The sequence below is a fragment of the Lissotriton vulgaris genome, chromosome 3_2, assembly GCF_964263255.1.
Source record: "Lissotriton vulgaris chromosome 3_2, aLisVul1.2, whole genome shotgun sequence".
Taxonomy (NCBI): domain Eukaryota; kingdom Metazoa; phylum Chordata; class Amphibia; order Caudata; family Salamandridae; genus Lissotriton; species Lissotriton vulgaris.
Genome location: NC_141690.1, coordinates 209,961,660 through 209,975,082, shown reverse-complemented (window position 1 = coordinate 209,975,082; position 13,423 = coordinate 209,961,660).

Below are 13,423 nucleotides of genomic sequence, written 5' to 3'. Positions count from 1 at the left end.
GAAACAGCTGTTGATGAGTTACACCTCTAAAGTTCCAAATGAAACACACATGGACTGAAAGCAGCAGAGTATGATGACTAGTTGGAAGGTGAAAAGAAATATTGATCAAGGAGAAAGTGTTTAAGCTCTCATTTCAAGACAGAAGGAGAGGTGATGATGTTAATCAATAGTGGAAAGCATTCTATACCTTAAGAGCACATCCACGAAAAGACACATTCAGAGTGCATTTTTAGTTGAATAAAGTAGTTTCTAGTAATGGAGTGTCATAGTAGGTGTGAGCAACCAGAGATCATAAACTTCGGGCCCTATGTATCAAGGGTTCGTAATGTATTACATGCATGAAGCAAAGTCAAAATGCGATTTATCAAGCCCCACAAGGCCACTTTCCTTGGCACTAAGTGGCTTGATGAATACGGAATAACGCAATGCAGAGCAAATCGCTGCATTGCTTTACTCTGCCCCAAGGAGGCGTTCCAAGGGCATTGTGTGGGTGTTTGCATACAACTCCCATGGATTTTGATGCGTTCCCGGATTTACCATCACTGGTAGACCTGGGAATGTGCCACAATGATATGCCTCCCAGGGGAACGTAATGAGGAGAAATATTTGTATTTCTCTTCGTTACTTCCTCTTTCTAAGTGTGTTGCATTTTGCAGCACACATAGATAGAGGACAATGCCCCTTGGATTGTTTTGTGCAGGAAAGTGCCCATTCTTGCACAAAAAACAATCCTGCATGCAATGGAGGCACTATGATGCAAGGGTGAGTGCATTGGTGCTAGGCAGCAAATTGTGTGCCATCGCTGGGGAAAGGACAGGAATGCTCAGTATTGGGATAAATAGCTACCATTCCTGCCTTTTCCCTGAATTGCATCGCAGCAAGGTGACTTGCTGCACTGGACTGCATTACATTTTTATAAAATTGACCCTTTCGTGTTAGGTAGTAACAGTTATCGATGTTTAGGTGTCTGTGAAGTAGACCTGAGAGTTTGCATGTCAACTGACTTCAACAGGAAGCCATCATTGGGAGTGCAGCGCTAGTGACATGTGATCAAGAGACCAAGCAGGCTGCCGCATAGGAGGGAATTTACAAAGACGAGGAAGAGTTCTGTTAAGGACAATGATGGAGGGACCATGGTACAAATATAGTATACATGTATACACTGTCCATAAAATAAAAATAAAAATTTGGGGGCTGATTCACAAAGGTAATTTGAGCCAAAAGTCAACTTTTCAACTATTGGTATTCACAGGGGTCATTTACGAGTTGTATCTTTACATCTGCAGTCGAGCCAGAATCTCTATGATCGTGGACTGCATGTACCATGCACACTGAGGGGAGCACAAATCGTGGACTGCATGTACCATAATGCAAAGGAGCAGACTTTTCTGGGAAATGTCCAGCCACAACCTTTTCCCCGCCCAATCTGATGTTCATGATCTCCTCTACCATTTATCACACATTCCTAATGTTCCTTTTAAAACATTGTATTCTTGCCCATTGATTACACTTCATTCGGCCCGAGCTAGGAAGTACGGCGCAAGCCGGAAAGTAGGGCTCCAGCTCGAGAGTATGGCTTCAATTGGAGAATACAGCCCGGGTGCGGAGAGTTCAGCCCGGGTCCGGAGATTCCGAGCCCGACAGTGGACGTAAAGATAAGACTCGTAAACGACCTATGTGAATACCAAAAGCCGTAAAGTTAGACTTTTGGCCCAGATTACCTTTGTGAATCGGCCCCAGTAATCTTTATAAACATGCATAATCAATGATAATGACGAACATATATCGCTTTTACGATGTGCCAAACAGTAAACCTTTAAAACCATTTTTGATGTACATTTTAAAGTGTCTGAAAAATGTCCTAACTTTGAACTCTTTCAATGCCTGGGAAAAACAACCAGTACAGTTCCAGTTGAGACTGATTAATGATTCAAACTTCTTGTTAGTCTGTCCCCAATGATTTGTTGCAGTCAATTGTCCATATGTGTAACCACAGATCCTCATGTTTTTTGACCTCAAATGTAAGGGATACAATTAATGGAGGTCTCTTTCAGGGCTGATGAGTGCATAATTGTTGCAGGGCACTGAATAAAACAAGCATTTGCAATGCAATAGGTCTCGCATTTGGAAGAGTTTGAGCTACTGGCATTGTAAATGACAATGCCTTTTATTTATGTGTTAAGAAAATCGGCACAGTGCAAAGTGCGTGTTTACGCACTGCTGCTTGCAGGTTTTTAAAACACATAAACAAAAGGCATTGTCATTTACAATGCCAATAGCTCAAACACCCGCAAATGTGAGACCTATATCATTGCAAATCCTTGTTTTTAGACTTATATGGTTTAGTTGGTTGGTTTACTCAACGCATGTGGTGAAAATAAACCTGAAGTGCCTCCCTCGATAAACCAGACCATTGCCTCTTGCAGATTCTACCAGTCACGATGTTGTGGGCTTCACCACTATGATGACTGGGAAAGTCTCAGTGAGAAGAAGAGAGAACAAATCCGTACTGCCATTCATGGCATAATAATGACAGAATATTTGAGGTCCAAATCAGCACCAAGAGGACTATGGGTCAATAATGCCCCTAGAATTTTTTTGCACGACTTGGCATTTCGTCGTGATTGGTCATCCATTTCATGGAAATGCACCCTGGACTACCTGGTTTTAATAGTTAAGACAGCGAAGAGACTGTCTGAAGCACTTTTGATTCAGATACAAGCATGCGAAGAAGAACTGAAGAAAGGCATTAATCCAGCAATATATCAAAAGAGGTTGGAGGAAATAACGAAAGAAATGAATGACACCCATGAATACCTCATGCAAAATAAACTCCAAAAACTCGCAAAAGACCTTAAAAAGTTTAGCCAGGAACGCATGCACCCATATACAAAAGAAGAGTATACAGGCCCAAATGCAGGATCGGATAATGAATCTTCAGACAGGAATACCTCAGAAGGATCAGAATCAGGGTCTGAAGATTCTATACCCAGAAGAGGCCGCTACAACTACCGGCATCAACGACCCAGGAGAAGCAATAGATGGCAGAGACCATATTTCCAAGGGAACCAAATGCCATTCTTTCAACCCTTCATTCCCCCATATGCAGGCTGGATGAACCCCTATAACCACAGCATGCAACCACTGCCTCCCCAAATGGGAAATCAACATACTGCCGGTAATGAGAACATTCATCCTCAACAGCCTTTTTTAGGGAGAGGCCAGAATCAATCCCGCGGAAGAAAAAAGAACATCAACTGGCAAGACCAGCAACGCAACATACAAACGAGAAGCATGGCAACGGCCAAACCGAGCACGAGCAAGAACAACTGATCGTTAACTTGACCAATGTAGTCCTAACAGATGACCAAACCAAAGTCTTGAACAAAGGCCTGGGATTTGTCCCTACCCCCCCACTAGACACTTTTAAACTCAAGTGCGAACTTTCTGAGTTTTGCAGAACCTTAAAACTGAAATCGTTCTTTGTGGGTACAGAATATCGTAATGAGGGAGATACGTCCTTACGTAACAAATCCAAATTTAATCCACCGAACAGTGCCATCCCTGTAGAAATACAGACCTTTGAACAAGCATTAATGAAAGGAATATACGATTTGGACAAAACCAAAAAACACACCTTTCAAAATCTGACTAAAAAGGAACGTCTAGCCTTGGATGAACTGCAGAAAAATGAAGAAATTATCATAAAACCCGCGGACAAAGGGGGAGGAATCGTTATCCTAAGCAAACAAGGATATGATGAACAATGTCTCAAACTTTTGGCAGATACAAAATTCTACAAAAGGATATTAACAGACCCCACCCCCAGACTCCAAAATACCATTTCAATAATGGTTTATGAGGCCGAAACCAACTCTTGGATCTCCAAAAAAGAAGCTGAATACTTAATAACCAAAGAACCTAAAACACCGTTCTTCTACTCTCTTCCCAAGACTCATAAAAACAGAGTCCCCCCTCCTGGACGCCCCATAGTTTCGGGGATTGGCTCTCTATTGGAACCATTATCCAAATTCGCTGACGAGTACCTGAAACCAATGGTGCAAAAAACACCCACCTACCTCAAAGACACCCGGGATCTACTCATCCAACTATCAGATAAAACATTCGATCCTGACACTATGGTACTAGTAGGACTGGATGTAGAACAACTGTACACCAGCCTCCCACAGAAAGAAACCCTCCAAATGTTAGAAGACCAACTGTTCATGGATGAGTGGACTTACAGAACACCCAGACACTTTGTCTTGGAGTGCTGTCGCTTAGCTCTTACTGAAAATGTTTTTGAATATAATGGCGACCTATACCTCCAATCCCATGGAACATCTATGGGCAGTTCCTTTGCCCCATCGGTGGCGGGTCTTTATGTGAGCCAATTTGAAAACAACTTTGTTCTCAATGAGACTAACCCGTACGTTTCCAGTATTTTATACTGGAAACGTTATATAGATGACATTCTATTGATTTGGCACACTAACCAAGACCTAAAACTTTTCATGAATTGGCTAAATGAGAGGGACAAGTGGTTGAACTTCACCTACACCGTGAGCAAAACCCAGTTGGATTTCCTAGATCTCACGATCTTTGTAGAAAACGGGAAGCTGGAAACAAAAACATACACAAAACCCACAGCAAAGAACAGTCTTTTATCTTATAAAAGCTATCACCCAAAAGCCCTCAGGGATAACTTACCCTATAGCCAGTTTTTAAGGCTCAAACGAAATTGTAGCAAAAAAACTGACTATGAAATTCAATCAAAGGAACTGTGCAAAAAATTGAAATCAAGAGATTACACATCTGCAACTATCACAAAATGCTGCAAAAGAGCTAAAAACCAGCCAAGGGATTGCCTCTTACAAATCAATAACAAAGAACCTAATCAAGAACTCGTCACGTGCGTGACAACCTTTTGTCCCGCAACATATGATGTACAAAAACTCATCAATAAGAATTGGCCCATTCTGAGTACCGGAAAACACACCTGGCCAAAACCTCGCTTTGCCAATAAGCGGACAAAAAACTTAAAAGACTTACTTGTTCATACCCGCCCCACTGTACCTAAGACCAAGCCCACTGATTTGAGAAGCATAGAAATGACACCTGTCACCGGCCACTATCCTTGTGGCTCTTGTCAAGTATGTAAATTAACAACTATCACACAATCACTACAACTTACGGACTCCCTCATTTGGACACAGAAACAACACACGAATTGTAATTCGACCCATGTGATCTATATGATCAAGTGTCCATGTGAGAAGAAATATATCGGAATGACCTGTAGAAAAGTCAAGACCCGTATAGGGGAACACAAAAGTAACATAAGACTAAAAAAGAACAACACAAAGCTTTGTTCCCACTTTGTTGATCTAGGACATGATTGTGAAGAAATGAGATGGACAGTCCTTGAGAAACTAACAGACAGACCCTGGAATGCCACACGTATCTTATTCGAAAAAGAGCAACGGTGGGTGGACCGATTGAAAACCCATCTATTTGGGCTCAATGACAATATCCCTTGGCACCAGTTCTCATAAAATATGGAATACCTATGCCTCATGATCCATTGATCTCTGACTTTATCAATAGGACTCCCCTCATATAGAAGCATCCCATGACAAAAGATAAATCTAGCTGTTTCGTTTCTGGAGGCAGACTCTTTAGATCAAGCAACAACAAATCGTAACCTCCGCTAAAATCTAACCCTCATTACATTGCTAAAAATCTAAATTGCTCAATATCATAATGACCTGTGGTTGAAAATTCATTACATTGCTAAAAATCCAAATTGTTCAATATCATAATGACCTGTGGTTGAAAATTCGACCTTACGTTAATTTTCGATATCAAAACCTGAGCCTGCCGATAGCGTCATTAAAAGCATAGTCTGTTATCTAGCTCCATTACTTTTCCAAACTACAATAGCAACAGGAAACCGGCACCTAGCATCCGGGGGCAGAGACAGCACAAGTCCTGGGAACTCCCCATGCGCTGGTAAGAATGGCGGCCGGCTTCGGGTAAGCGTTCTACTTTACCGGGTAAGAGCTCTGCCTGAAGGCCCCTTTTACTACTTTTTGTTTCAGTCTGGGACCAGAGAGTCCCGTTGCCGCCTGATTGAAGCTGAATTCAGCTAGCACAATAGGTAAGATTACCGCCTAATGATTGTGTGTTGATTTCACGTTTTAAGACTATCATCCCTTTCGAGTCACTATAAAAATTAATGCTGCACTAGTCACACTGTCCTGCACGTACTAATTGACTGACATAGTCCCAAACTCCTCATTGAGATTAACACCCACGTCAGTCCTTTAATAGACGTCAGACTACTCGCAGCAACTTACCATAATTCTCCGAATGAAGCCATAAGTACCACGTTTTTTCCTCAGAGCATTATCCCAGTTCCTCCTTTTCACTTTTATTTACATAGAGCAATCCTCCACAAACGTAGAGAGATTACATTAATGCTATATATGCACCCACAAGATTTAATTCCTAACAATGAATTATTTCCTCTCTTGCCCTGTTTTCAGATAATTTCCGAAAAGGCAACTATTGAAAATTCTTCATATATCATTACTACACGAATGGTGCAAGTAATTTTTTCATTACCAATTTTTTCATTATCTGTTTTTGTGTTACGTATTGTCCTGACGAATGCTCCGTAGACCCGGCTGGGCAACATGGAGCAGAAACATGTTGACGTTGTAGTTGAAAAGGTATAAAGAGATCCATTAACTCGACCTCCAATTATACCGCAATCATTTTAATAACAATACTTCACCTCTTCATTAAAATCCCCACTGGTGTAGTATATGTTTTTTATCCTTTTTTCTGGGTGCCCTCCCCTCCCCTTCCCTTATCTCTGGACACTGCTACTTGCGCCAGAGGTTGCCTCGGGTTGAGGCTTGGCATATAGCACGTTGTTGGAACACTCGATGATAAATGCCATAACGCGTGTGAGGGGCGGAAGAAAGATATACACCGCACTATTAACACCGCGTTTATGAGAGTGTCCCATCTTAACCAATGGTTAAGTAGTATCAAGTGTCCATTCTTCTTCTGATTACAAAACTACTGCTACTGGGGTGATGAATGGACCGTCTACCCTACTCCCCGACTTTTGATTAATTGCTTCACCACTATGAGTCAGAGGATTTGCAGGGAAAGCAAAGACATTAGATGAGCTGTGTCATTGCTCTATTGTAAAGCGCTACAGCCTTGATGCACAGATGTTTAATTCTAAGCAACAAAACAAAAGCCAGTGATCTTTTGGTGAACCTTAACCAACAAATATTCTGAAAAATGTCATGAAAAATAAAAGTGATTTATTCTGACAAATAGTCCAAACTCACACTTAGTTTAATTCTTTGCGCGTTGAAACTCAAGTTGGTCTTTAAATAGAAGTTGCAGTACTGGCTTTTGTTTTGTTGCTAGTGATAAAGAGGTTTGGCCTTACTGTGGAAAGCCCACACCCAGTGTTGTTTTTTTAGAGGTTTAATTCAGCATTGCCTGCCAGCAGTAACGACTGCCGCCGTGAGGGAAACGGCCAACAAATCTCACCTGTTGCTCCACCTGCTCTCTGCCGTGGGGGGTGCGGCCGGCCACCGCCACTTGCTCTCCCGGATCGCACCGTGAGGAGAACAGCTGCACTTGGAACTTCATCCCCCACAAGGCCCAGCACGTCGCGCACCAGTGACACTGACAGCATGCCAGGAGGCGCGATAAGAGCCGCGCAGCCCCCCAGTGGCCTCAGGAAGCCTGCCAGCAGTAACGACTCCCGCTGTGAGGGAAACGGCCAACAGATCTCATCTGTTGCTCCACCTGCTCTCTGCCGTGGGGGGAGCGGCTGGCCACCACCACTTGCTCTCCCAAATCGCGCCGTGAGGGGAACGGCTGCACTTTGAACTTCATCCCCCACAAGGCCCAGCGTGTCGCGCACCAGTGACGCTGACAGCGTGCCTGGAGGCGCGATAAGAGCCGTGCAACACCCACGTTGTGTGGGACGCGCGTGGCACGTGCCTGGGCGAAGCCCCGAACGTGTCAGGGCAGGGCCCCCCATTTGGCCGTAGGAAATTGTACCTGTCTATCCTCGGAACTGAGCACTGTTTGGAAATAATCCCCAGAACCAACCAAGTGATTGTCTATTTTCCAGGATTCTTTATGACAGTGAGTCGATTAATATACCTTATCCCACTAAAGAGGCAGTGGGATTGTTCTGTTCTTTTAAGATTGTGTCTTGATTAGCACAAATCAGTTTTCTCTAATAAGCTTGATTTTATTGGTTCTATTGTAGGCATCTTCATTGTGTATAAATTGTGTCTAGCCCTTTAGTACTCTTGGCCTTGAGGATTTATCATCTGCATTTTGTGTATTTTGATATCCAAGTACCGTAGCGCTGTTAGTTTTTCTTTTTTATTAATAACATTATATATATACATATATATATTTCTTTTATTTTTTTTATTGACCTTGGGCCTTTGGTATAAGTGTTTGCACCCTGTACTGGGTACCCTTTACCCCGCACTGTGTTTACAACTATTGCTTGACACCTTAGATTTAGATTTTACTTTGCTGAGTAATTGCTTTACACATTTAGTTATCTAACAACTTTCTGTAGTACAGAAAAAACTACTAGACCTTAGCTGTTGAACTTGCCTGAATGTATACATTCATTTATGATGTTGAAACGAATTTGTAAAAAAAAAAAAGAGATCCTCCAAACCTGATGTTGACCTCTCTCGTTCTACTATAGATTCTTATTTAGTAAGGGAAGTAATTGCAAATAATGTTGAGATAGATACTTCTCCTAACACCGGGCATACTCCTATCATTAGGAGTATGCGCGGAGATAGGAGAAGTAGTGGGGCGGGACGAAGAGTTGGCCCTAAGCAATGTTATTACTGCGATATCTGACCCAGCCCCAGCTCAATCTCTATCACCTGAGGCCCTATTAGTCCAATCTCGTAACGACTCACCTATGCCAAAAAAGAAAAGGAGCTACAGAAATAGTCAACCCAAAGCAGGGACTACTCATAAAAATAAAAAAAGGCGTGCAGCTAACACTGCTGCTAAACCATTGGAGATACATTCTGACCAAGGGCATTTGTCTGATGAGCAAACTCACCACCTCGTAATGCTTCTAACACAAGAATTAGAAGCAAGTATTAAACCTTTAAACGATAAACTTGATATACTTAACAGAGAAGTGACAAACTGAGTATCTTGATCAGACATATGAGTAAAAACCCTCAGGAAATTGTAAATGGGCCCCATGTGGGCCAATATGAGGCCCTTAAGCAAGGTACATATATTGTTACGACCTCAATGAATTCAGTATGAATAATAAGGATTATGAGGAACGAGGCCCTAACCCCCCCCCCCCCCGCTCCAAAAACTGGTGCAAATAACATTTCTATAGGCCTAAGACATTCTGCAACAAAGGCATGTACAGAGACAACTAAAACACCTATTATGTTAAGGAAGAGCGTGGAAATGGATGAAAGTACCCGGATGTCTGTTAACCTTCCACCCGAATGCTGCCCTTATGTGGTGGTTCTGGTGAATGTACCCCAATTAGAGCCAGGTAAAAAGGAAACACATGACTCTTTAAAAAGCAAAGTAGTGTATTGGCTTAAACAAAATTGTGGATTCCCTGCGAATCATGCCGAACAAATACTCTTGACGAGACGAGTGAATTGGATCGGGTCTTTAAGGAAATCACTGCATGGTACCTGTGTTATCATTAATTTTAGGAACTCTAACTGGGCCAGGACCTCATTGGAAAGAGCGGCTACTTCTTTGCATAGTGCTTCCAATGTATCACTTGGGTTTTTATAGACATTTAAGGCCTGTACCCAACAAGGAGGGGGAATGGGAGCTGTGCAGAAGTAATCCTGCTGTGTTGTCTCAGCCTTACTTTGGGTTACCCACGTCTAATAGATTTTTACCTCTTAGTTCACTTGATACCAACGATTGACAGGGCACCACCCGTTTACCCGCTGGGAAACCTGAAGGAAACGGGTCGATGGCCTTTGAACCATCTGTAGACCATGAATGTAATTTGGATAGGTCTGTGCCCAATCAAACTATTTCTGAAGACCCATCTAGTGACATGATTATGCCCCTTCTAAACACTTTAAACGAGGAGACAGGCGCCCAGTTAGGGGCGCATCCATCTGGAGATAAGGGGCAAGTAATAGAAGAGGTTACTGAAGCTCTATTACTGCCCCCCGCCAGGGATCGGAAGGGGACAGTAACTTAACATATGATCAACCTATTTAAATGATAGGAACCACCCCAGCCAGTGGTTATACCATCGCCACCTGGAATATAGCGGGATTGGCAAATAAAAAGGATGCTCTGGGTTGGATGGAGTTTGTTAATAAACATGATATTATTTGCCTACAGGAAACGTGGAGTATAGATCATGTATATATCGAAGGATTTGCCTCCCATAATATACCTGCAATCCCCTCCATGTCCGGTAGAGCAAAGGGTGGGCTATTAATACTTCTGAAAAATACCCCGCCTCTAAAAACCAAAAAGGTTATTAACGTAGGGCATCATTCACAGATATTGTGGCTATATCACAAAGATGGATGGGATGTTTTATTGATTAATTTTCATAACAACGTATTTGACTCAACTCGTCATAAAATAGTCCTCGAATTAGAGAAAGAGGTAGATAATTTGACCATGGTAGATAACAAACATTTTGCTTTTATCTGGGTCGGAGATTTTAACACCCCAACCTGTTCTCTTGCCAAGACCAAAGTCTGTGGGTTTAGCAGTAATGAAGGGGATTTCTGTATCTATTTTCCGGATAACAGCTACAGAGATTCCCTAAATACCGTCTTGGCTAAATTTGACCTTGAGGTCATGTCATGTGCGCAGGACAGATTTTCCTACGTTTGTAGGAAGAAATGCATTTAGTATTATCGACCACGTAATAGTCTCTGCTAATATTGTGCATTTATGTTCCACCCCATGGATTGATGAATTGATGTTGAGTGACCATAACTGTATTGTTGTGCCATTGTTTGTGTGGGGAAATAAAATACCAACAGAACAAACAATCATTAATAATATTTCCCCATACAGACCAAATGGGACTAGAATGAGGTGTAATGGTGTTAATCCAGCCAAAATACTTAAACATATCCTTTTAGAATGTGGCAAAGAGATCTATGATAGTTTAGAAAACAAGGTTGAACCAGATAAGATATTAAGTGATTTCTGCAAAATTAATGACACTATTTACCGCACCCCCTCATAGGAAATCCTTGCCGAATAAGGGCTGGTTCAATCATTCTTGTACCAATTCATTAAACCAGCTGAAACGTGCACTTTCTAGTAGACCCAGGGATAAGGTGTTAATTCACAAATTAAGACTAGAATATAATGCAAATCTAAAACGGAGGAAGAGGGAACTCCAGGAGGAGGCGTGGAATACTACAACAAAAGGTATCCAGGAGTCACAACAGAGTGTTTTTGCTCTAGACTGACCACCATATGACTTACAGGTTAGATTGTGTATTATTCATATGTGAAAACCATTCAACTACTCACATGCTCAACATGCAACCAGGGTAGGAATTTTTCCCATCAGTTGCCGTTCTGTACCACCACCCTCCCCAGAATAGCCCAGAGGGACGTTGGGAGACACCGACGGAGAGAGCGGTGCTCCTTATTTACCTGAGCAGCAGCCAGGTGAGGTGAGGCGCCATCCCCACAAATACTGGATTGTGGTGGAGAATCAACACCTGACATTCAGGTGAAATTTTTCCCTTTTATCCTTTCAGTTCTTTATCACTTAATCATGCAAGCAGTAGCAACATCTAGGTCCTGATGAATGCATAGGAAACCTTCCGTTTATATGCAGAAACATGTCGACCACTTGCCAGTAGATATTTTGTCAAATTTACTTTTCACTTGTTTTTAGACTTGGGGGTCTGAGAGAAACTAATAAAGCACTTATTCTACTCAGTTCCACCTAATTTTACTCACTTCCACTCTTTTTCACTGCACTGCTGTCTTTCAGTTGTAATTATCATTTCAACACCATATCGATACCACCCTAAAGACATAAGACATCGGTCTCCTCACTCACACAGTCTTCGCACTCAACATAGTGTGACTGATCACGTGTACTAACTCCTGGGTAAGGAGGACCCAAATGATGTGATAGTGGTGGTACAGAACGGCAACTGATGGGAAAAATTCCTACCCTGGTTGCATGTTGAGCATGTGAGTAGTTGAATGGTTTTCACATATGAATAATACACAATCTAACCTGTAAGTCATATGGTGGTCAGTCTAGAGCAAAAACACTCTGTTGTGACTCCTGGATACCTTTTGTTGTAGTAAGTCAGATAGTAGGGGCATGTGTCCAGTTCAGAGTCGTAAAACTAGCCCTTAGACCCTCATTTATACAGTGTGTTTTGGGAGGCGTGGAATAACCTTGCACTTGCCACAGATACGTCTAATAATAGATTGTTTTGGGAAACAGTTAATTCGACATTCCTAAACAATGATGTATACCCTGAACTCTTATGTCATGTTAGTAGTGAGGAATTGGTAGAATATTTCTCCTCTATATTTAATCCATGTGATTGTAATCTGGTGACCTCTTCAAATCTAAGTAAATGGCCAGTTATTCCTTAAATATCACTCTAGACGAGGTAGAGCTAGGTTCATAAGTAGCAAAGGGGGTAAAGCACAGGGCCCGGATGGGGTACCCATAGATTTATATGAAATCTTGTTGGATCTGTGGGACCCATTCCTTACCAGGGTTCTTAATGCGGCCGTAACTGAAGACGCCGCTATTACTTGCGGTGAATCCATTATTATTCCCATCTTTAAAAAGAGGAACAGATCAGAAGAGAAGAATTACAGGCCGAATTACAGGCCTATTGGACTCATCTGTTAAGGTCATGATTAGTGTCCTTTTAGTAAGATTGAAAGAGTGGGTTGCAGAAAATGGGATATTGACGCAGGTACAATAAGGTTTTAGAAAGGGGTTGGGCACGATTGAACAATGTATTCATTTGGAACTTTTAATTGGTAAATATACTTGTGCCAAACAAGGGTGGCTTTTTTTATGTTTTGCTTGTCTTAGCAGCGCTTTTGATATTGTGGGCCACAATATACTTTGGCAAGTTCTTCTTAATCTAGGAGCCCCAAAGCCCATCATCTACTTTTTAGCTAGGTTGTATGTGAAATTAATGACCAGAGTATGATATGGACAAAGGGGGGGGGTGTACACCTAATTTTAAAGTGAAACGTCTTATCCCCCAGGGCTGTGTCCTAGCACCTTTGCTTTTTACTCTATTTATAAATGAATTCGACACAGTCCCAAAAACGATTCAGGTGGATGCCCCCCAATCCGAGGGCCATGGAGTACCAG